At 38.0% G+C, this 25,614-nt stretch overlaps 1 long non-coding RNA gene across 1 annotated transcript; it reads right to left on the minus strand.

The window, feature by feature from the left end:
• Positions 1 to 904: 904 nt before the first annotated feature.
• Positions 905 to 25,404, minus strand: LOC140710760 (uncharacterized). Its single transcript, XR_012091841.1, has 3 exons — positions 25,306 to 25,404; positions 1,580 to 1,703; positions 905 to 1,140 (listed from the first exon to the last, which is right to left on the minus strand). It is a non-coding gene; the product is annotated as an uncharacterized lncRNA (long non-coding RNA).
• Positions 25,405 to 25,614: the final 210 nt, after the last annotated feature.

The following is a 25,614-nucleotide window of genomic DNA, read 5'->3' on the forward strand; positions in this document are numbered from 1 at the left end:
ATTCAGCCAAAAACATTTAAAAGCCTGGTGGTGTGTTGAATACAATGTCCTAAAGAAGTGCTTCAAAGAACTAAATCATCCATGTATTGAAGCAAAATGTTAGGTTTTAGAAGTAGTTGGGAAAGATCCAATTGAAGTGCCTGACCGAAATACTGAGGGCTGTCTCTAAACCCCCGGGAGAGGACAGTCCAGGTGAGTTGTTCAGAGTAGCCTGTGTCAGGGTCAATCCAAGTGAAAGAAAAAAGGTTTTGAGAGGAGGGATGTAAAGGAGTAGGAAAAAAAAAAAAAAAAAAAGGCATCTTTGAGGCCTAATACAGAGAAATGGCTAGTGTTGGGAGGAATTCACAATATGAGAGTGTAGGGGTTTGGGACAACAGGAAAAACAGAAACAATGGAGGAGTTGATTTGTCACAAATCCTGAACCAGTCTATAGGAACCATCCAGGTTTTTAACTGGGAGAATAGGAGTATTGTGGAGAGAATGGGTGGGGATTAAAATATTGGCAGCCAAAAGTCGAGAGATGATGGACTTGAGTTCCTGTAATCCATTATGGTTGAGAGGATATTGTGGGACTGCTATGTAGCATTTAGGATCCTTCAGTGAAATTTGAATTGAAGAATGGTGGGTAACTACTATGGGGGAGTCAGTGTTCCATACTATGAGATTTACCTGGCTGAGGAATTTAGGATTTAAGTCTATTTGATGTGGAGTGTCTGAGGAGGGGTTTTGTTCTTGACATAATATTAAGTAAAGGTGGCTTTGATGTAGGGCTAATAAATAAATGATTCCCCCTAGTTTGTGTAGGATGTTCTTTCCTAGTAAAGGAGTGGGACAATGGGGAATGACCAAGAAAGAGTGAGTGAGAGTGACTCCCCCAAATGAGCAGTATAGTGGTGGTGTTTTGTATGGGGTTACTTGTATGCCCTTCATGCCAACAACAGAAACAGATGAATGTTCTAATGGGCCTTGATATTCAGTTAATACTGATAGACTCGCCCCAGTATCCAAAAGGAAGGAAATAATCTCACCAGATACCATTCCAATTACCCTGGGTTCCGTGGATTCACTGGACGTGGGGGTGAAGGATCCCAGGCACCCTCAGTCTTCCATTGTCAGTGCCAGCAGTGAAGAGATTTCCTCCTGTGATGGTGAGGAGGCCTCATTACGAGCCGCACCCAAACAGGGAGGATGTCCCCTCTGGTTGCAGGGAGATTATCTTAGGGTTGGAATGTTTCTGGTTGGAGATGTAATTTGTGATTTATGGTCATGCTGACCTCAGCTATTAGGCTGATGTCCTTTGGATTTAGGCAGTTTTTGATCAAGGGGAACTTTAAAATGGTGGTGCTTGTACAAGATGGCAATGCTCCTACTCTGTCAAACATAACTTTAAAAGTTGAAATAAAAAGGAATAGAAGGCTGAGTGCAGTGGCTTACACCTGTAATCCCAGTACTTTGGGAGGCCAAGGCAGGAGAATTGCTTGAACCCAGGAGTTTGAGATGCACCTGGGAAACATAATAAGACCTCATCTCTACAAAAATTAAAAAAAAAAAAAAAATAGCAGGGCATAGTGGTGCATACCTGTGATCTCAGCTACTTGGGAGGCTGAGGTGGGAAGACTACTTTAACCTGGAAGGTGAAGGCTGCAGTGAGCTGTGATTATGCCACTGAATTCCAGCCTGGGTGATGGAGCAAGACTCTGTCTCTAAAAAAAACAGACAAACACATTAAACCAAAAAAAAAAAAGGACCTTAATGATAGAGATAATAAAATTACACAAAGACAACTTTCCAATTGTTAATGAGTCAATGTTTTAAAATATGACCATATAGAAAGAATATTTTATAGCAGTCCATTTTAAGACATGATAAATTGAACACTAAATGCACATGCTTCATAAACAGACTTGATTATGAGTCCTGTCTGTTTGCCTTAAAAGAAATTAGCCATGTTTGTCTTAAAAGAAATTAGAAACTTGTGGCGAGGTATTTTAAATCTTACGTATGTGATGATACTCCCTTAAGGAAAAAAAAATATTGCAGATACTTCAGAGTTGAGAATGAGAGGCAAGCGTGTGCCAGTGAAGACATGACTTCCTTTGCTCTGCTCTAGATTTTTAATGCTATACTTTCTTAGAGGGAATCTCTCATTGAAGACTGAAATAGATGATAGGTTCTTGAATAAATGCATTGGTATGCAGAAACCTGGTACAGTGGTGGCATTAATGATTTTTGAATATGGACCATTATTTGCCTTCAATTATCTCTCTTATTTAGTCTGATAAATTAAGATTATCATATTCTGTTTTGGATTAAATTTCTAAGTTACTTACAGGTACCTATTGACACATATTTGTGCTACTTCAATGAAAGAGCACATTTATTCATTGGCAATCATTAACCTACAACCCAGACTGAGGTATCATATCACAATATTCAACAAAGAACCATGTCCTGAGGAAAAGAGTATCAGGACAAGTGGTAAAAAAGAAAAACCAAAGAAAATACATTAGCTCAAGCCCTATTGAAACCTTTTGAATTGAGGACAGCTCAAGATGACCATTCTGGGTGGAGTAAGATCACTAAAAATTTATAAACTTGATCAAAAAAGGTCAGAGTTGAGTTTTAATTTGAGAATTGTTCCTTGACCAAATTCATGGAAAGTATGGGAAAACTGAGGCTATGGTAATAATAGCACAGGCAGGAGGAACAATGAGACTAGGCTTTTAGTTTTAGAAGCTATGAGTTGGTCAATTGAATTTGGCAAGAGGGATGGGGAAGACACTTGGGACTCCATGAAAAATTTTTAGTCCTGCCATATTTTCACAAAGGCAAGTTTGGATAGCTAAGAAAAAAGTACAAATGAAACTTAAACGTGGGAAGTTAGGTCTGAAAAGAGTGAAATGCAGCCTCTGCAAACTTAGAGGTTAGCATAATAATATTGGATTTCTAGGTTGAGGGATCTATAGGAAGAATGCTGAGAAAGACAGTAAAAACCAACAGAAACAGAGAAACAGACACAGACCAAATACATATTTTATTCTGAGTATCCTTCTCTGTTTAAACAGATTTCTCTTTTGTCTCTCTTCCTTTCTATTATCTGCTTTAAAAAATCAATAAATGATTCTAAAATTACAGCTTTAGATGAGACTGAGACTAAAACACCTGGGTTAATTCCAGAGCAGGAAATCAGATGTAGGCTTTGAATGTATTCAGACTAGAGCCACGGTTAGATTTTTAGAATAGCTTTTTGGCAAAGACAATATGCATTTAGGTTTGTGCTTTGCTGCAATCTCCTATAACATGTTTCAATCAGTCAATCAAAGATTTTTACCACAGATGTTAGTACTAGACACTGTAGAGTTAACAAAGAATTGACTCTGAAGGAAGGAAAAGATAAGACCTCTAATCTTGCCTTTCTATATCTCCAAGTACCTTAGGGATTTTTGGACTTCATTCAGCCTTCTGTTATATGTATTGCTACCAAATCTCAGCAGAATTTTTTTCTTCAGTACTTTAAGGTTAAAGCCTGTAGCAACTTTTATTCAGTTGTCACCTTTGACCTGTTTCTTAGTGCCCTCCTTTTTTCATTCATCACTTATTCCTGGAGTGTTTTCTGAATAAAAGGAAGTGCCCCAGGGATACACACTGTCAGGACATTAGGCTATGTATAGTATCTTTTTCTATATTCCTCTTAAATGTTTAACATATAATACAGAGGGCTAGATGAGTTCACTGAGGCATTCCTGCGATTCATAACAGCAGGCACAATTCACAGGCTCTGTCTGACGTCTCCGGGCTTAGAAATGATCATTTGGACAGGTTTTCCTGAAGATAATTGAAAGTAAATACATTTATTACTAAACCTCCCTGATTCACTTAATTATGCACTAATGATGTGAAATGGCCTTTTAAAGAGGGTTGGGGATCCCTTTTGCAGTGTTGTAGCTTACTGTGCAATTTACCTTCTCACTCAGAAGTAGTATGTTTCTCTTTGGGTTTGTGTATAATCACTACAAAATCTGAGTGTGTTAAACAGATTCTTACATCTATTAAAAACTTTTCTGAATGTGGACTAGAAGAAAATATAAATAATGAGTTCATTATAACAACCTTAATGAAGCTATTTTAAGGTCAGGGAGCAGACACCCAAGCAAAGTTCTCTGATTTATAAATCTCCTGAATTTAAGTAACTTATTTCCACTCAAGTAAATGTCTTACATTTACCTAGTAGCTACTGAAATCTATTGTTGTCAATAAATTCTGTAATATACAAATTACCTCCCAATGTGCTTCATACTCCCATGGAATATAAGACATAATTAACCTTGTATGTTCACTTTAAAATTAATGTAGTATCAAGAGAGATTTGATGATAGCTTTAATAGTATATTTTGGACAAACAGAATATATTTTCATTTATTGTAAGTTACAGAATATATATTAATCAGAGTTAGACTATGTAATAAGTCTATTTTTCCACTAAATATATTCATGTTTTCAAGCACACATTATATTATAGTATACAAAAACATCCTCACAATCTTTAATAAATCATTCATGAAATTGGAAGGATAATGTGACTAGGTAATGACAGGACAGTTGATCAATGTAAAGCATGGGTTTGGGCCAGAAAATCTAAACAGCTATTCTTTGCAAAGAAAGACCACAGGGAAACTGTAATACACCTAAAGATAGAAACAGTCAGATGAGGAAGCAATGCCAGCTCTCCATTTTCTTTATACTCTTGCTATGCCCAGCCAGTCATAGCATGAAGAGAATGCTTACCAAAACCATCTAAAGACGCTTCCAAAAATAGGATTTACCTATGATCTGGGCCAGACTCAGGCAGTTGGTTGGACACTTGGGCTTACTTGAGTCCTCAGATTCTTGGCCTTCTCAGAATTCTATGTACAAGATTATAGCAATAAGAAACACCTTTATCCTCTCACCATCAAATCCACCAACCTATGAATATCTGTATTTTTCTACTCTCTAGCATTCTTTCTTCATATGTCTTTGAGATGTGAAGCTTTTTGGATGATGGTAACCTTGCAAGTCTTCCTTTCTCATTCCCAAACCAGAGTTGCAGCAAATATCTAGCTCAAAATAATGACTTCTCCATCCCCTACCAGGTTGAGAATACAAAATTTAGTTTACATCTCAACTTGATACCAGTTTGTTACAATCTCCAGCTCAATATCAACATGACAAATGAACTGAAGAATAGTCAAACAAGGAAGAGACATGATATGAAATTCAATACATTATTGCTTAAATATGAACCCTACCACTTGCTAGCCACTCGCTAGCTCTATGGCCTTGGGAAAATCCCTTCACTTCTTTCAAGCTTAGTTTTCTTATCTATAAACTGGACATCATAAAATCTAAGTTTTTTTTTCAAGTATAACATTCTCTAACTTTTTAAACTACCTTAGTTGGAAATCTGAATATACCTGATAGATAATCTGCATGGCAAGCATAAGACATAGAGACCAAGAAAGGCCAAGATATCACAAAAACCTCCTCAATATTAAGCACTTTAGTGGGTATGATGGGTGGGAGAAGTAAAAAATTATCAGCACCTGGAATAGAAAAGATGGGCTTCTAGAAATATAAAAAATAAAATAGGTTCTGACATAACTATATTTGGATCACTAGAAAAAAAGAAGAAACGTCTGCTAAGTGAGATAAAGAAAAAAACAGCAGGTTGAAATAAATATATTACATTGGATACAAATTAAGTGGAATAGGTCCATTGAAACAGAAGGTTAATATTTGGCAGTAGTTAAGAATCAGTCTTATTCTAGGTGTTGACTTAATAACTAGTCAACGATCAATCAATGAGAAAAATAGTCAGAGGAACCATGTGACACAATGAAATAAAAAATATCTTTGTTAATTTCCTAATAGTTGCTACCCCAAATTCCTTCCAGATAGGGCATTAGCCTTCTCAAAAGTCCTTACTGATATATTCCTTGAACATGTATTGTCTATTACGTGCCAGGCACTCTCATAATTACTGGAGATAGTTTTGAGTTTAGCTTATGAGGAACACAGAGGAAAAGCAAATAAATTATATGAAAGAGATGTTATTACATGTCAGTAGAAAAGTATTCATTATTTAATATATAGTGAGTGGACACTGGCTTTCTCTATTGTTGTAACAAATTCTAAAGAACAAATAATAAATTTCCTTTGTAGACTTAAGTTTTCTCAGGCAGGCATATAAATAGGCAGGCATATAAACTTAGGGATACAGCCTTAGACTATTAGACGCCATAGCAGAATCTGGTCAAGTCTCTTAGTGCAGGGATTTGGATGGAGTTGTTATGTGACAATAGTCCTGTAGTTCTTATCTCTCATTATCCACATTGGGAGGCACTAGAAAAAATGCCTGAAAAGGGTCTCAGATAATGAGACCTAGGAATAAAGATATTGGGGCTACAGTGTTTGTTAGGAGTGTCTGATGTGGGAGGGACAGTGTCATAATATTTATGAGGTTTTAGGGTTTGGTTTAGCATGATTTCTTCAATGTGAAGGCTTGATTAGGATTAGGTAATGATTATGTAATAATTATGAATTAGGAGACACTGTAAGATGAGGATTTTCATCTCAGAGATTGAAAGAGGGTACTATTATTTGATGTTATCCATTCAAAAACTGAGCCGTTTCCAGTGAGTTTGGGGAAAGTTCTTGAAAGTAACAAAGTTATTTACAGCTATTCTCTTCCTGGGAAAAAGTTAAAATAGTAAAGTAATGTTAGGGAAACCAGCCTAAAAATACAGACATATTAATGTAGACGGTAAGCTATGTGTTTTGGTTCTCACTACAAATGTGTGGTACTACCTCCAGTTCCCTTTAATCACATATTATGATGAGACTGATTTTTATTAATAGTTTTGTGATTAATTGTAAGGTTTAGAAGTTATTATTTAAATCTTATATTCAAATATTATATGTCTGAACATTCCCTGCATTTTGTTCTTAAATAGAAAATTTTCCATTAAACATTTCAGTTACAGGAGAGGTAATTATTTTTCTTATTTTGTGTTACACTTTTTCTCATAAGATTTATTCTATTTTGTTAAGCCTTTCATTATAAGTGTTGTTAAAGGTGTTTGGCAACAAGAAGGACAAAAGAGAAGTAAAGATAAATACTCTCTCAGAATTGAATTTTTCTTGTCATTCAAACTTAGTGAGAAAACAAATAAAAATACAAGTGAAATAAGTAGGCATTCAACAATCATTTAACAAATAAATAAATATGTACCTTAAAATGTGTATGATTTTTAAGAACAACCCAGTAAATGGCAGGATACCATTTGTGTTGATTTCATACTTGGGTTTCAGTGATCAAACCAAGCAAACGACCAAATAAGAAATAGCATTACGAGTTTGGGGTAGGAGGAGTGTATTAACCACATTTCTATATTTCACAAATTTGAAGCTAAACATCTGCCCTATATGCGTATGCTAGGCATACCTTGTTCTGAGCAACCAAATAATATGCTCATGTCATCTTGCCCTGGCTCCCTGCCTTCCGTGTTGACTCTCCTCCTTAGTAAACAGTTTGCGTCTCAGGTTTGTGCTTTTAAAATACAAACCAAACAATCCAGAGCCCACAATCCCAACCATCTCTTTCATCAGGCTCTCATACTCCTGACCACTATTCACCTGCCCTAAGCGCCCCATGGCCAGGCACCAGACCAATAGAGGCAGTCCCTATGCCCCAGAGTCTGCTGAAATTATTCAAATGGGCCAGTCCTCAGCCTGCTTACCATGTGCCATCTGTCATTTCCCATACAAATCACAAAAAGGCTCTTCTCACAATCTTTCTCCCTCTGCCTCCTGACGAGCTCCAATGCTGTCCTGTGCCCCTCAATTCCATAGCTTGTTCCCTCCCTTTGAGAACTGTGAGTAATAAACTCTCTTCAATGATAATTGCCTCCTGATCTGTTGGCCTTTCTATACCTCAACTTTCCTATTTCATGCTATACTTTAATTCGGGTTATTTTACATATATATATATATATATATGTTTTTTCCTGGGTTCGGATTTAGATTTCCATTTCATCATATAACATTTCCAGATTTGACAAAAAGAATGACCACTACAACTGTAAGAAGAACCCAAAACTAAGATAAATATAATGTTTTCCCCAGGAAATAATAATTAATATTGAATATTTATAATGTATTGGGAACTAAGTTAAAATTTTCATGTTCATTATTTCGTTTAAATCTTACTATTACTGTATGAAGTCTTATGATTATGATCAACATTTTATGGGAAAACAAACAGAGGCTCAAGGACATTAAGTGTCTTCCTCAAGATCACAAAGCTTACATGTGGCAGAATTGGTACTCAAAGCCAGACAGAGTACACAGCCTGCACTCTTAACATCTGTGCACAAAAATTTTCCTAGAATAACAATAAACAACAAAAATCACAATGGTGACTACATATATATAATATGTAATTATGTACATATGACTATCAACATTGATTATGCTATTACTAGGCATTAGGTGATACTATACCACTGAAAAGTGATGGACCCAGGATTCAAGCTAAAGCTAGCTAACCTAAAAATGTGTGTCCTTTTAGGTATCGATGTTATTTTTCTCATTTTGCCCTGGTAAAGCTTTCATCACTAAGAGTATTTGGGAGCCACTTTGTTGTACTATAACAAATTTTCCTTTTACAATAAAGAAAGATTTGCTCAAGATAGAGTAAAATAACATTAAGTGATAACCAATTTTAGAAGTCTCTTTCACATTTATTTCTCTAAAAAGGAGTACTAATTCCTGAGCAAATAAAAACGAATTTGACATCTGGAATCATGTTTATCAAGCTTAGAAAATCAGGGGTTCTTTTAAAACCAAAAGACCAAAACTTTGAAATAATTGTAGGCAACCAGAGGATTCAGGCACTTTTCCCAAAAGATTTAGCCTTTTATTTTTATTTTTTTCCACCTTAATTGAGGTGTAATTGACAAATAAAAGTTGCATATATTTAAGATTTGCAACTTGATATTTTGTTATTCACAATACGTTGTGAATTGATTGCTATACACAAGCTAATTAATATACCCATTAATTCACATGGATGCCTTTTGTGTGTGTGGTGAAAATACTTATCTCTTGGCAAATTTCAAGTATATAGTACACTATTAACAACTGTAATCAACATGTTGTACAATAAATCCTTAGAACTTAATCATCTTATGACTGAAAATTTGTGCAATTTGATCAACATCTCCCCATTTCCCCCACCTCCCAACCCCCAGTAACTACCCTTGTACTGTCTATTTTTATGAGTTTGAGTTGGTAAGATTCTACTTATAACTGAGATTATACAGTATTTGCTTTCTGTGACCGGCTTATTTCACTAGCATTATGCCCTCCAGGTTCATCCATATTGTCACAAAGGACAGGATTTTATTATTTTTTATGGCTGAATAATATTCTATATATATGGTGTGGAGAAAATGAGGGGATATTGATCAAAGTGCACAAACTTTCAGTTGTAAGATGAATAGGTTTTGAGGATTTATTTTGCAGCATGGTTACTGTAGCTAATATGTTGTTATATTTAAATATATATGATAATGTAAGTGTGTGCGTGTATGCGTGCCACATTTTCTTTATTTATTCATCAGTCGATGAACACTTAGATTGTTTCCACATCTTGGTTATTGAGAATAATGTTCCAAGGAACATAGGTGTACAGATATCTCTTTGACATACTGATTTTGTGTCCTTTGGATATATGCCCAGTGTTAGTCCAAACCGCACCATCTTGTAAGCTCCTTGCTATTTTGCAGACCTTGGTCAAAGTAAAACAATTCATGGGAGTTCGGGCCGTGATAAACCACCTGACCACAAGGCGGACAAAGTCCCAACTGAAGCAACAGCCTGCCTCTTATCATATTCTGCTGGGAGAAAGTACAAGGAGCACCACATTCTGCCGGAACAAGGGCCAGAACCACCTCATCATGGGGACATCTTACCAATATCCTTCCAGGCAGCAAGTCATACTGTCCAGTCCCCTCCTGCCCATACCTAGAAATTACCCCAGCCTGTAAGCAGCAGTGGGCACTGGCATAGGCTGGTCCCCCACTTCTGTAGGTTTTATCCTGGACATAAAGTCTGCATTTGCTGTCAAGTTCTTTCTGTGTGTGTGTCTTTCTTTAACCCTCACTTCCCTTCAAAACCTAATATTTTGGTGCTGAAACCAGGTATGAGGATTGGGTTTTAACGTGTAAGTCTTCTCTTGTAACCTGGAAAGTAGCAAGCAGCAAAAACTAGACCCAGGCCTGCTTCCTGATCCAGAGTGGACTCCCTGTTCCCAACTCCATTCGCCTTATTCTCTCTTCTTCTCAGGCCCTGGGCTAACCTCCAGACCCTGGTCAAACTCTGCCTCCTCTTTTTCTTTCTCCCGCTTTCCAAGCGGCTCCACCAAGGATGGATCCCATTGTTGGACATCACATCCAACACTGGTCTCCAATTAGTGGATAAGTTTCCCTTTCCTCCTTTCCGAATTCCTCTCTGTTTCTTCCGGTTCCAGAAAATCCCAGCACTGGGTGAGAAGTCTCCCCGGTCACCAGGCGACTGCAGCTCAGCTTCTCAGGGGACACCCTCAGAATGCTTGCCGCTCCAGCTGCTCTGGCCACTCTGGCCGCCAGGGGACAGCAAAGAGCTGTAGGAATGCCCTGGCTCTCCTATGTCCCTTATCCGGGGAGGAATCGGGGTACTCACTCCCCTCCTCTAAATTTCTCACCCTTCCAGTCACCAGTATGGGGCAAGGCTCTTCAAAACTTCCTGGAGACACTACTCTCGAATGTCTCATCTGGAACCTCCAAGCCCAGGGCTTAGAGGATTCCATTAAAACTGAACGCCTTATTTACTCCTCTTAGTGTCTCATCTGAATTCTCCAAGCCCAGGACTTGGTGGACTGCGTTAAAACCAAATGCCTTGCTTTCCTCTGTACTTTTCCTCTGTAATGTTGCCTAGCCCCAGTGTAAATTAGACAATAATAATCACTAGCCAAAAAAAAAAAAAAAAATTCTAAATTCAACAAAATCTAAAAAAACTTCCTCCAGCGCAATGGTAAATGATCCGAGGTGCTATGCTTACCTCTGTTCCTGGTTCTCTATCTCTACTAATTCTGTTCACCTTTTCAGATCCCTCTCTTCGACAAAAAACCCACAGAAATGCCTCCTCCTCTGGATATGCCTTCCTCCTCTAATTTCAACCCTGCCAACAAACCATGTCTCATGCCCAACCCCCTTCTGACAAAAAACAGGCACAAGCTCAAAGGCCCTCCAAAGTTTTCCTTTATTGGGAGGTGGCAGGGAGGAAAGTATAATCTGAATTTATGTTCCCTTCTCCCTAGCCAACCTCTCCCAGCTTGAAAAGAGACTAGACTTCTTTTCCACGGATCCCACTTCTTCCCCGAAAAGAATTTCTGCTTTTCACTCAATCTTATAACCTTACCTGGCATGACATATATGTCATCCTGTCATCCACCCTCACCCCGGAAAACAGGGAACACATCTGGATGGCCTCCCAGGTCCATGCAAACACCTTCCACCAACAAGATGCTGCCCTTAACCCAATAAGGACACTAGTTGCCCCTAGAACTGATCCCAGTTGGGATTATCAAGCAACTTTTGCAGACACACAGAAACAAAGCCATATGATATCATGCCTCCTAGCTGGCATAAATAAAGTCATTCCTGCTCTTTTCTTTTCCCAACTTTCAGAGGCCATAACTAAATATACCACTTCACACCCTAATACCAATAAGGGCAGAATCGATCTCCATTTTCACTTCATTTCCCAGTCAGCCCCAAACATCAAATTATAAGTAAGTAAATAAATAAATAAATAACGGGAAGATGATCCGCAAATCTCCCAAAGAGACTTAATCAAAGTGGCCTTTAAGGTCTTTAGCAATAGAGAGGAAAAACTGAAAACCCAAAAGCTTAAAACAGACCAGTTTAAATACCAAACACTGGCAGCCGCCAAACAACAGGGTTCCCAATGCATACAGAAATCTGAACCTTGTAACAAACTCCGCCAGAAACCTGTTTGAAGTGCAGCCAACAGGGTCACTGGGCAAAATCCTGCTCTAATCTCAGGCCACTCTCAAAACCTTAGCCCATCTATGGCATCAAGGAACACTGGAAGTCGGACTGTGCTCTGCAAAACTCGTCATCCTGCTTCACCATCTCTAACTGAAGAATGCTGGGGCCTGGACTGCACTGCCCCCACTGCCATCACCACCTCGGAACCCAGGGTAACACTGTCAATCACTGGTAAGGCCATGTCTTTCCTATTGGATATGGGGGTTAGTTACTCAGTTTTACCAGACTATTCTGGACCCCTCCTCAGTTCTTCTATCTCTATTGTGGGAGTCAATGGAATCCCCTCTAGGCACAAACAGACTGGTGCTCTATAATGCAATTTATTCAACACCCCCTTCACCCACTCCTTCCTGGTTATCCCTCAGTGCCCTTCCTCTATCTTGGGGGTGAGACATACTAAGTAAATTATAGGCCTACGTATAATTTGCCTCCTGCAATTCTACCTTTTTTATTTTACTCTGCCAGGCAGATGCTTCCCTCTCCTTCCCCTCATCCTCATTATCTGCCCTGTTAGCTTCTGTTAACCCTGAAGTGTAAAATGTTTCTAAACCCACCATAGCCACATATCACATTCCAGTCAAAATAACCCTCCAAAAGCCTTCCATTTTTTTTTTCATCAATCTCAATATTCCCTTAACTCAGCCAGCCTCTGGGGCCTTAAACCTATCATCTGTAAAGTTTTACAAGCCCAAATTCTCAAGCCTGTCAACTCTCCTCACAGCATCCCTGTCTTGACTGTCAAAAAGACAGATGAGTCCTACTGCTTGGTCCAGGATCTCTGAGTTGTTAACCAGGTGGTGGTGCCAATTCATCTGGCTGTCCCCAACCCATATATTTACTCTCCCATATTTCTCCATCTATCACACACTTCTCTGTATTGGAACTGAAGAACACCTTTTTCACTATTCCCTTAAATCTGGCACCCAAAGCCTTTTTGCTTTCACTTGGTCAAATCCTTATACTCACATGTCCACCCAACTAATATGGACTGTACTCCCACAAGGTTTCCAGGATGGTCCCCACCTATTCAGACAGGCCCTCACGAAGGACCTAGCTAAACTTCCCCTTGCCCCTAGCACCTTCCTCCAATACATCAATAACATTCTTCTCTGTAGCCCCTCCCTTAACTTGTCCACCTAATACACCACTCAGCTTTTAAACTTCCTCCATAGTCGAGGATATCGGGTCTCACCCACAAAAGTTCAGGTAACCCAAACCCAGGTCACTTATGTTGTACTTGCCCTGACCCCTAATTCCTGGGCCATCCCAACCCAACAAAAGGAGCTGTTTTGGGGCATCCCCCTTCCCCACACAAAGAAGCACTTTCTCTCCTTCTTGGGCCTTGTGGGATACTTCTGGCTGTGGATTCCGAATTTCAACATGCTGGCCAAGCTACTCTACACAGCCTCACATAGACCCATTATAAAACCCCTTGATTCAGCTTGCCCCATCAACTCCCACTTCAACAACAACAACAAAAAAAAAATGCCCTTTTTATGGCCCCAGCACTGGAACTGCCCAACCCCACCAAGCCCTTACTCTGTATGTATATTCTAAGACCTTGTTCTTGGACTACTTTGCCAAACATACAGCAGTATCCCACAAGCCACTGCGTACCTCTCAAAACGACTGAACTATGTCATCCAAGGCTGGCCTCCCCACTTAAAATCTTGGGTGTGACCACATTGCTTGCCTCAGAGGCACAGAAACTCACTCTCTACCAACACATTACTATTGCATCTTCCCATAACTTACAGGAACTCATGAGCCATCAATGCTTTCTATGCCTCCCACCATCCCGCTTACAGCAGGTCCACACCTTATTCATAGGAAACCCTCTAATCACCTTCCAGAGATGTAAAGCTCTCGACTCAGCTGCCCCCCTCCCTGTAAACACCTCCAACTCTGAGCTCTCTCACTCATAAAATCCAATGCTCTCCCACCCCATACTACCTCTCACAGGTGGAGCTAGTTGCCCTAACCAAGGCCCTAACCCCAGCAAGGGAAAAAGGCTTAGCATTTACACCAATTCCGAATATGCATATCACATGCTACACTCTCATATCTTAATCTGGCAGGAAAGGGGTTTTGTAGCCACAAAAGTTACCCCCATAGGAAATAACCAACTCATACATAAGTTGCTGGAGGAGGCTAAACTACCACTACAGGCTGCCATTTTCCATTGTAAGGAACACCAAAAGTCTACAGATGCCATAACCAAGGGAAACTTTTTAGCAAATTCGGCAGCCCAGCAGGCAACCTTTAAAACCCCATTATTAGTGCCCATTTTTCCCATCATACACCCTCTATATACCCAGGAGCAACAAACCTCATTTGCCCAGGCTGGTGTTGCTCAGGAAAAAATGATTCTACCTCAATGACAAGTTGTCTTGCTCAATTCCCAGAAACCTTCTGTACTTTCATATGTGCACAACCATCTCCATGTGGTTTACTGCCCCCTACTCCAGCTTTCAAAAACTTATATATATTCTCTCACCATGACCGCCAATCACCAAAATATTACTAAGGCATGTTCCCTTTGCACTCAGATTTCTCCTCAGGAAGGTGTCAAATCACCTCCTTTCCCCACACACCAAGCTCAAGGACACCTGCCAGGGCAGGACTGGGAAATCAACTTCACACACATGCCCCCTGTAAAACAAGTCTGATACCTTCTGACAATAATAGATACATTCTCTGGATGGATAGAAACTTTTCCTAACACTACCAAAATGGCACACACTGTCACTCTTATTCTCCTCATCCATATTATCTCCCAGTTTAAACTCCCCTCTTACAGTAGGCCAACATTTGTTTCACAGGTTAACCAACAGCTGGCAAAGGCTCTCAACATTAAATAGTGTTCCATACTCCTTATTGCCCCCAACCTTCAGGAAAAGTTAAATGGACCAATGCCCTTTTGAAACAACAACTAACCAGATTCTCTAGAGGTTAAAATGGCCTGGACTTCACTTATCCTGTTGGCCCTCATGCCTTTGCAAGTCATTCCCCAAAAACCCCTCAGCCTAAGCCCATTTAAACACATGTACAAACACTCCTTTATCCTCCAGAACCTCCCTGTCTCTTCTTCCCCTTCTATACCGGATATTTGACCAGCACTACACTTCACTGAACATCTAATAAGACAGTATGCAAATGTTTACTTGCCTTAACCTGAAAGTCCATCCTCAAAACACCCCTCCTTGTCCCTACAACCAGGGGACTGGGTCTGGATCGCACACTCTTCCTCCTCCCCTCTCCAACCTAAGTGGACGGGTCCTCACCAGGTTAACTTAGCTAATCCCACAACAGCAAAGCTAACACTCCTTCCACACTGGATACACCATTCCAAACTAAAAAGAAAACCAGATCCGCATCCAGAAATTTCCTTCCCCGCGCCCAAATTGTTCTCCCTCCCTCACAGGACCAACCTTGCTGAGCTTAACAAAAATTCCAGAAGTTGCCAATCCAGAAGGCCTTGGCTCATAACACTCTCTGCCTCTAATTTCAAATCTATTCTCTCTTACATTGTTTCAGATCTTTCCTGGTCCATGTCCCTGGAGAGTCCACTCCAATTTCTCACAATAAACTGGGACCTATGGCTGCAGGGCACCTTCCAAAATTTCACTCCTACTCAAATCTCCTTTTTCTCTTTTTGTCCTCTTTGTCTGTGGGATACTGTAAGTCCCCACTCCCAACCTCTGGCATTTGGGCCCCCTGTGACAGCCTCATACATCCCCTCTTAAATCAGTCACACTCCCTTCTTTCTTCCAACTGTTAAATTTATTGTCTACACAAATCCAGCAGTTCACAGCCCTTCTTGTTAACCTAACTGCATAAATCCGGTCCAAAAATAAATCTGAATCTCACCTACTCAGCCAATCCATTCCCAAAACCTGTTTATAATCTTGCTCTGCTAAACATCTTTCCCCCAAATCAACCCACATCATCACGCACAGGGCTGTCACCCTCCCTTGCCTCATGGCCTCTAAGTTAAACATGTTACAGCCGGATTCCATAAAACACCACTTACCAATCTCTCCTCTCTCTGCTGCAGCTGCTCTCCATGTGTCCAACTCATAAACACTCTGGAAGAAATGCACAAACAATTCCCTCAACTACAGCATACATCCTTCTGCCCTATTAGGACTGCAATGGTTATTAGTTGACAAAAACTCTTTTATCTCTCTCTCTACAAAGCCAAACAGCCTTCACCTCCTTCCCCACCAACATTCCCTATCAGGCTCTCATAGGGGCTACCCTTGTTAACAGCTATTCAACCTAGAAAAAACAAAAAGGTTGGGACACAATTTTTTTCCAGAATTCAACCCCTACCTTCTCATGGCGTGCTACCTTCACTTACAACTTTTGCCTGTCAACCTCCAGTCTTTTCTGTGTGACACAAACTCTTATCTTGCCTAGTGGCAGGTGGGTCAGGAATGTGCATCCTGGTTTGTCAATCTGAAAACATTAACATTTTGCCAAACAACCAGACCATCCAGGTTCCTTCAGTAACTTCTGTCTCATCTTCCTCCACATGCACTATGTGGGTTCTACATCTCATTCCTCTGGAAACAGGGATACACATCTCCGCTGTACTTGCTACCAGAATAGCAAATATATCAACCTCAACTGCCCTATATACAAAATATCTATAGTCCTCTATAATACCCCAGAGGACATGTATAATTCCATTACAAGACTCTAAAGCAGATCAATTTCCTTGCAGGAGTCATCTTCCAAAACCAAAGGGCCCTAAACCTGCTATCTGCTGAGAAGTGGGGGTGTTGGGGGGCACATATGTATATCTCCAAGGAGAATATGTTCTTAGGTTAATGAATCTGGCATTGTTAACTGCACAGCCCAAAGACTCCATGACAGGGCTGCAGAAATCCAACATCACGACACTGACTCTTGGTGGCAGTGAATCCCCTTTTCTTAGGGTCCCTGATTTTCTTCTTCATAATAATAACAATTGGTCCATGTATAATCTCCTTCATATTCTGTTTTGTCTCCCCAAGGCTGAACTCCCTTGTCTAGGCAGCCACCCAAAAACAATTGATACCATCTTTCTCCTCCTCCAAGTCTGGTTCCAGCACCTCCAGGAAAACAACTCTGAAGTCAGATACCCACTACTTCAAAACCCAAACCCTGATTACAGTGCCCTTATTGAGCAGGAAACAGCCAGATAACCAAAAATGCCCCCACTTTCTTTTATATTAAAATAAAAAGCAAGAATGTTAGTCCAAACTGCACCATTTTGTAAGCTCCCCATTATGTAGCAGGCCTTGGTCAAAGTGAAACATTTCACTGGGGTTCGGGCCATGAGAAACATCCTGCCTAACCACCTGCCCACAAGGTGGACAAAGACACAACTGAAGCAACAGCCTGCCTCTTATCATATTCCGCTGGGAGAAAGTACAAGGAGCACCACTTTCTGCCGGTACAAGGGCCAGAACCATCCCATCATGGGAACATCTTATCAGTATCCTGCCGAGCAGCAAGCCATACTGCCCAGACCCCTCCTGCCCATACCTAGAAATTACCCCAGCGGTGGGCACTGTCATTAGGCTGGTCCCCCACTTCTGTAGGTTTTATGCTGACCATAAAGCCTGCATTTGCTGCCAAGCCACCCTCTTTCTGTGTGTGTGTCTTTCTTTAAGCCTCACCTTCCCTTCAAAACCTAACCCCCAGAAGCGTGATTGCTGGATCATATGAGAGCTCTTTTTTTTTTTAATTTTTGGGGAAACTTCTGTGCCATTTTCCATAATGTCTATACCAATGTACAATCTCACCAGCAATACATAAAGTTTCCCTTTTCTTCACATTCTCTTCAACGCTTGCTATCTTTTGACTTTTTGATAATAGTCATCCTAATAAGCAGGTGGTGATATCTCATTATAATTTTTGTTTACATTTTCTAATGATTAATGGCGTTTGATCACTTCTTCAGATACTATTGACAATTTGTATGTCTTTCTTGGAGAAATGTCCATTTAGATTCTACGGTTATTTTTCAAAATCGGGTTATTTCTTGTTTGCTATTCAGTCGTAACAGCTTCTTACATGTTTTGGATCTTAACTTCTTATCAGATACATAATTTGCAAATGTTTCTTCTGTTCTGTAGGTTGCCTTTTCATTTTGTTAAGTGTTTCCTTTGCTGTGCATATATAGTCACATTTGATTATTTTTGCTTTTGTTGCCTTTGCTTTTGGTGTGATATCCCAAAGACTGCCAGGATTAATGTCATGAAACTTTTCCCCTGTGTTTTCTTTTAGGAGATTTAGTTTCAGGTCTTAACGTTTAGTCAACAATCTATTTTGAGTTGATTTTTGTGCATGGTGTAACATAAGAATTCAATTTCATTGTTTTGCATGTGGATGTCATTTTCTCAACACCATTTACTGAAACTTCTATCCTTTTTCCATTAAGTATTTTTGACACCTTCGTTGAGGATTAGTTGACTGTATACCTGTGGGTTTATTTCTGGTCCTTCTATTGTGTTCTGTTGGTCTATGTATCTGTTTTTTATGTGAAAATTATGCTGTTAGGCTCACTATAGTTTTGTAATATAATTTAAAATTAAGAAGTATAATGCCACTAGCTTTGTTCTTCTTGCTCAAGATTGCTGGAGCTATTAGGGTCAAAGTAATTAATCTTATTTATTCAAATATGTTAGTCTTTATGGTTTGGTTTGACCATGTGTTAATGGTTTCCCTAAGTATTCGTTCCTTTTCTTTGTTTGTTTTTTTTCCTGAACCATTGTAAATTTCTGGTATCTGAAGTACTGTTTGAACTTTGAAATCTTAGTAATGTTGTTCTCTTCTTTATGTTCACCTATTTCTCATTTTTCTCTTACTTATTTCTGTCGTAATCTGTGTCCTTAATATTTTACGTAACACAAATCCTGAAAAAAATTTCTCTCTTTGGATACTTTCAAGACTTTTGTTTTGCCTTTAGCTTTCAGGTGTTTAAGTATGATGAGTCTTGTCTGGAATATTTGTTTGGGGTTTGCTCAGATTACTGAATATGGAGGTTTATCTCTTTCACCAAATTTTGGAATTGTTAAGCATTATTTCTTAGAATACAGACATACCTCATTTTACTGTGTTTTACTTTATTGAACTTTTCAGATATTGTGCTTTTTAGAAAATAAAGGTTTGTTGCAACCCTGTGTTGAGTAAGTTTATTGGCACCATTTTTCCAACAGTATGATCTCACTTTTTATCTGTTACATTTTGCACATTATCACAGTATTTCAAACTTCTAAATTATTACTCTACCTGTTATGGTGATATGCGATCAGTGATCTTTGGTGTTACTATTGTAACTGTTTTGGGGCACCACAAACCACACCCATATAGGATGGCAAACTTAATCTACAAATGTGTGTTTTGACTGCTCCACCTACTGGCTGTTGCCCTGTGTTTCTTCCTCTCTTAAGGCCTCCCCACTCCCTGAGACACCACAATATTGAAATTAGACCAATTAATAACCCTACAATGATGATTCAGTGTTCCACTTAAAGGAAGATTTGCATATATCTCACTTTAAATCAAAAGCTAAAAATAAGCAAGTTAGTGAGAAAGGGATGTCAAAAGCTAGGTCTCTTATGCCAAACAGTCAACCAAGTTGAGAATGCAAAGGAAAAGTTCTTGAGGGAAATTGAAAGTGCTACTCCAGTGAACACACAAATGATAAGGAAGCAAAACAGCCTTATTGCTTGTGTGGAAAAAGTTTGATTGGTCTGACAGAAGATCAAGCTAGGTATGACATTCACTTAAGCCAAAGCCTAATTTGGAGCAAAGCCCCAAATATCAATTCTTCTAATCTGTGAACATCCTATATATTTCCATTTACTTGTGTCTTCTTTAATTTCTTTCATCAATGTTTTATAGTTTTCAGTGTATGACGCTTTCACTTTATTTGCTAAATTTATTTTTATGTACTTTATTTTATTACTTTTTGCTATTATAAATGGAATTGCTCTCTTGACTTTTTTTCATATAGTTTGTTTTCAGGGAATAAAGATGTTACTGATTTCTGTACAGTGATTTTGTTTCCTGCAACTTTGCTGAAATTGTTTAATACATCTAACAGCTTTTTGGTGAGTGTCTAGGGTTTTCTAGACATAAGATCATAACATCTTCTTTTCCAATTTGAATTTTGTTTATTTCTCTCTCTTGATTATTCTAAGACTACCAGCACAATGTTGAATACTTATCACAAGAGGGAGAATCCTTGTCTTTTTCCTCATCTTAGAAAGTTTGCAATTTTTTACCATTGAGTCTGATGTGAGCTTGTGTGCTTTTCGTATATGTCCCTTATTGATGTATATTCCTTCTGTACCTAAATCATTAAGAGTTTTTATTATGAAGAGGTGTTGAAATTTGTCTGATTTTTTTCTGCATCTATTGAAATGATTATGTTTTTGTCCTTCATTCTGTTAATGTGGCACATCACATTTATTGATTTGTTTTTTTTTAACCATCCTTGTATTTCAGGGATAAATCCCACTTCATTGTGATGTATTATCGTTTTAATGTGCTGTTGAATTTAGTTCTTCAGTGTTTAGTTGAGGATTATTGCATCTGAATTACTGGTTTGTATTTTTCTTTTCTTTTAATATCTCTTCTTGTTAATTTCTTATTGTTCTCTTCTTGTCTGACTTTTGTTATAGAGTAATTCTGGCCTCATAAAATAAGTTTGTAAGTGTTTCCTATTTTTCATTTTTTTTTGGAAAAGTTGGAGAATGATTGACAATAAGTCTTATTTAAATGTTTGGTAGTATTTACCAGTAAATATATCAAATCCTGTACTTTTGTTTGTTAGGAAAATTTTTATTACTAATTCATCTCCTTACTCATTTCTGATCTGTTAAGATTTTCTATTTCTTCATGATTTACGCTTGGTTTTATGTTTCTAATTACTTATCTATTTCTTCTAGATTATCATATTTGTTGGTGTATAATTATTCATAATGTCTTATGCTCCTTTGTATTTCTGTGGTATATCCATTGTAATGTCAACTATTTCATTTCTAATTTTATTTATATTCTTTTCTTCCTTTTTTCCTAGCTAATCCATTTAAAGGTTTGTCAATTTTGTTTATCTTTTCCTAACCCAACTCAGTTTTATTGATCTTTCCTATTAAGGTTTTAGTCTCTATGCCATTCATTTCTGTTCTGAGCTATATTATTTTCTTCCTTTAACTAAATTTGCACTTGGTTGGGTCTTCTTTTTCTAGTTTCTTGATGTCTAATGCAAGCTGGTTTATTTGGGATCTTTCTTGTTCTTTGAAGTAGGTACTTATTATTATAAACTTCTTTCTTAGAACTGTTTTTGCTGAGTCCTATATATTTTGGTATGTTGTAATTTCTATTTCCACTTGTCTGAATATATTATTTAGATTTCCTTTTTATTTATTTTTAGATCCATTGGTTACTTAGAAGAATGTAGCTTAATTTCCACATATTTGAGAATTTCTCATGTTTCTCCTATTATTTATTTCTAGTTTTATACCATTGTCATAGGAAAATATACTTAATATAATTTCAATCTTCTTAAACCTAGGAAGACTTGTTTTGAGGCCTCACATATGACCTATCCTGAAGAATATTCCATGTGTGCTTTAGAAAAATGTGTATTCTGCTGCTATTGGATAAAATGTTTCATATATGTCTTTTAAGTTCATTTGACCTAAAGTATAGTTCAAGTCCATTGTTTCCTTATTGATTTCTGTGATCTGTCCCTTGTTGAAAATGGGGTATTAATATTTCCTGTTATTATTGCATTATAGTCTCTCTCTTCATGTTTATTAATATTTACTATATGTATTTAGGTGTTCCAAAGTTGGAGTGCATACATATTTACAATTGTTATATTCTTTTGATGAATTGATTCCTTTATCACTACATAATATCATTTTTTTTATTATAAAGCAAGCTTCACAGCTCTCCCATGGAGCATACTGAATGGTGACATTCTTTACAGTATCAAGGGAAAATGCAGCAGGATAGAAGTCCAAGTCAATATCCAAAATGAAATTGTTTTCAAAGACACAAGCAATCTTGGTGGAATCAATGACAGCCCAAGCACTTTTGCTATGACTGTTTTCATAATCAGGACAGGGAATGCAATAATTTGGAAATCTGAGTGATGCCAAACCAAGTTACTGTCAGCTGATGGGTGAAAGAAGTATAGAGGATTCGTTCCACATTCATGCTCAGATGACAGAGAATAAAGAATATAGTGATAGTGGTGGAGATGGAGGCAGTGAAGAGGACTTTTTTACAAACACCAAAGCTGTGAACAGAAAGATTATCTGGTCATCAAACTTTCATATATCAGCTTTGCCTAGCCCAAGATCATCCAGAGTGGTCTGGAGAGTGATGATATGCAGTGAGATGATGTGCCAGACATCACTTCAGATGACTATGACTTCCCTCACTATCATATTTCAGCTTTCCCCTTGACCTCTAGAGCCCAAGGGTGCACTGGGCCCAGGTGTCCATATGAACTTCTCTGCCCCAGCCGAGGGGCAGTCTGTCTTAAAGACGAAAAGTGCAGAAGCCAGAATTTGAAATTGAATAAATGTTCTGAGAAGCACAATTGTTGTGACTGCATCTTTTAGAATTTTTTTTTTTTTTTTTGGTGAGATGAGTGAAAATTTGTGTATTTTATTTCAAAGATTCTCTGGTTATAGGTTTCCCTCAGAGAAATTCTGAGATATTTGCAATTTCTTACTAGATAAAACATCAAAATTTTGCCCTGATTCCCTCTCCTTTCTCCCACTCCTATTTTTTTTTTTTTTTTTTTTTTTTTTAGTTTTAATTTATTGGTTAAACTAATGGTAGCAATCTTTGAGGTATGTCAAAGAGTGTACATATGTATGTGTGTATATTATGTATGTGGTAACATATTACTGAAGGAAACATTTTAATACAGATTTCTGTCATATTTTCAAAAACCCTCTGGCTTCAGATTCTGGGGCAAGACGCTGTAAGAAAATTACTTGGCAGCTGTGCACATTAATTGGAGCTCCAGTGGGGATATCATTCATTGCCACCTTTGCTATTCCTGAAATGGTCATCAGAATTCCTGTTTATGTTGACAAGAAGATTCACTGCATGGATAAAGGAAAATAAACCCCCAACACAAGAGAAATTTGGCTATCACAGGAAGAATGACTTTGTCAATGATTGCATCCTCAGTTATTACTGCAGTTAGAATTGCTTTTGCATCCCAATTATGCTGGCATATGTCAATGCGACTGGCTAATTTGTCTCTCTCGTGAAAGCTGCTGTGGTGTTAGCACAGTTGACCAAAAGGGAAGAAAAATTGAATCAAATGAAGATTATTGTCCAATCACAACGGCAGATGCCTGGCAAGCCTTCAAGAGTCCAAGCACTGGGGAAAGCAGCAATGAAGGCCTGACTAGTGTATTCAGCACCAGTGGAAGCCCTACAGATGGATCCTGGGTTAGTCATGTCCCTTACAGTAAATCAGCTCATATTCTTATGTATGTAGTCTATTTTTGTTGCTTAAGCTCATCAGATTAATATATCACTTTCAACTTCTACTCCTAAACAGAAATTGCTTCTTAAAGTACTGTTCTAATTTAGTGATGTAAGTTATCTAACCAAGACAAGACATTCAAACAAAACATGCCTTAAAATTTAATAATTTTCAATTATTTTAAAAGAAATGCAACATTGTGTCTTTAGGCTTTCTTAACTTGTGCTTCATGACGGTGTAACATTATAAAATTTGTTGAAAAAGTAAGGAAATTACTCCTCTACTCCCTTTGTTGCTGAAGAATAGCACTTCTTTCAAAATTAGAGGCTTGCATTGAAGAATAAAAATAGTAAGAAAAAATATATTTGCAATAAAAAAAACAAAAATAACTGCAGTGAAGAAATTATTGTGCATGAATATTGCTCTCAAGGGGATTCATCTACCCTAATCAGGCTTTTCCAGCTCTCACTTGTCAGAACTATCCTGCTTTCAGACTATATAAATACCCAAACAGATTTACCCACTTTGTTTTCTTCTCTATTTACTCTCTCCTTTATTTTTGACTCTTCGTTTTCTCTTCCTTTTGTTCATTTTATCTATTAATCAATATTTGTTCCTTTTGCTTTTTTGAAAGAGTGCTGTATAGCTTCAAATTCACAGAAACTTAACTAATCCAAACCATGACTTGATAGTAACTTTGTGAACTTAGACAAGTTGCTTACTTTAATAGGTCTAATTTTCATCCTCTTTAAAAGTACAGATAATAATATTTACTTCACAAGTTTGCTGTAAAAGATATAAGAGATAATGGATGAAAACATGTGACACAATGCCCTGTACAAAGTTGATGTTTAATAAATATTAATTTAGGTTCTGCGGTAAGCAAAATAATGCCTGCCCTCAAGATGTTCTCAAATGTGTACTGCACATTCTTGTAGTCCTGGAATGTGTGAATATGTTACCTTACATAGCAAAAAATGATCTCGCAAAGTGATTAAGAAGTTTGAGATGGGATATTAGAATATTTCACTGGACTAATGTAATCACAAGGGTCCTTAAAGGAGAATGCTTCTGGTTGAAGAGTGAGAGTTAATACAGGAAGTCAGGAGAGATGAAGCATAAGAAGAATTCTATACACCATTGCAGACTTTGAAGATGAAGGGGTCCATTATTCAAGGAATGTGGGTGGCCTGTATAAGTTGAGAGCAACCCCTGGCTGGCAGCTGGCAAGGTACACAGCATTGCTAATATTTTGATGTTAGGCTGGTGAGACTGTGTGGTTTTAAGCTGCTAAGTTTATGGCAATTTACTTGAGCAGTCAAAATAAATTTTTTTTTTTCTTTTTTTGTACCTCTTTCTTTTTCTTCTTTCTTCTTTTATCTTGGTGGTAATTTTATATGTATTTTACTTTGTAGAGACTCACCAAGATATGGTTAAATTTGAAAAATATAAACAACTACTTGTATTAGTATTAAAGGTTTTATTAACATTTGTGGCTTTGAGTAATCAAATATAAGAAGTAAATTTTAGAGAAATGTTTAAGCCTTTATAATTTTTGGATATTTCATCAGTTAAACATCATTGCATAACAACTACTTCTACACTCAATAGCCAAAATTAATTTATTTAACTCACCTTTCTGTAGATCATGATTTTCAAATGGACTTAACAGGTGATCCTTTTGGCTTTTTCATGACTCTGTTGTCAGCTGTGGTTCAGCTAGGCATCTGCTCCCATAGAAGTCTGCAGGATGTCGGCTCTGCTATATTGAATTTCCTTTATATAATCAATCCCCCTCCAGCAGGCTAGCCTGGGCTTGTCCTCAAGGTGGCAGAGTTTCAAGATACAGGAAACAGGGAAAGACTGTTAAGTTCTAGGTTTAGAATTTACCCAAGTTCCTTCTATTGCATTCTGTTCCACAAATAAATCACAAAGTCAGTTGAT

Source organism: Chlorocebus sabaeus, chromosome X (genome assembly GCF_047675955.1).
Source record: "Chlorocebus sabaeus isolate Y175 chromosome X, mChlSab1.0.hap1, whole genome shotgun sequence".
NCBI classification, from domain to species: Eukaryota; Metazoa; Chordata; class Mammalia; order Primates; family Cercopithecidae; genus Chlorocebus; species Chlorocebus sabaeus.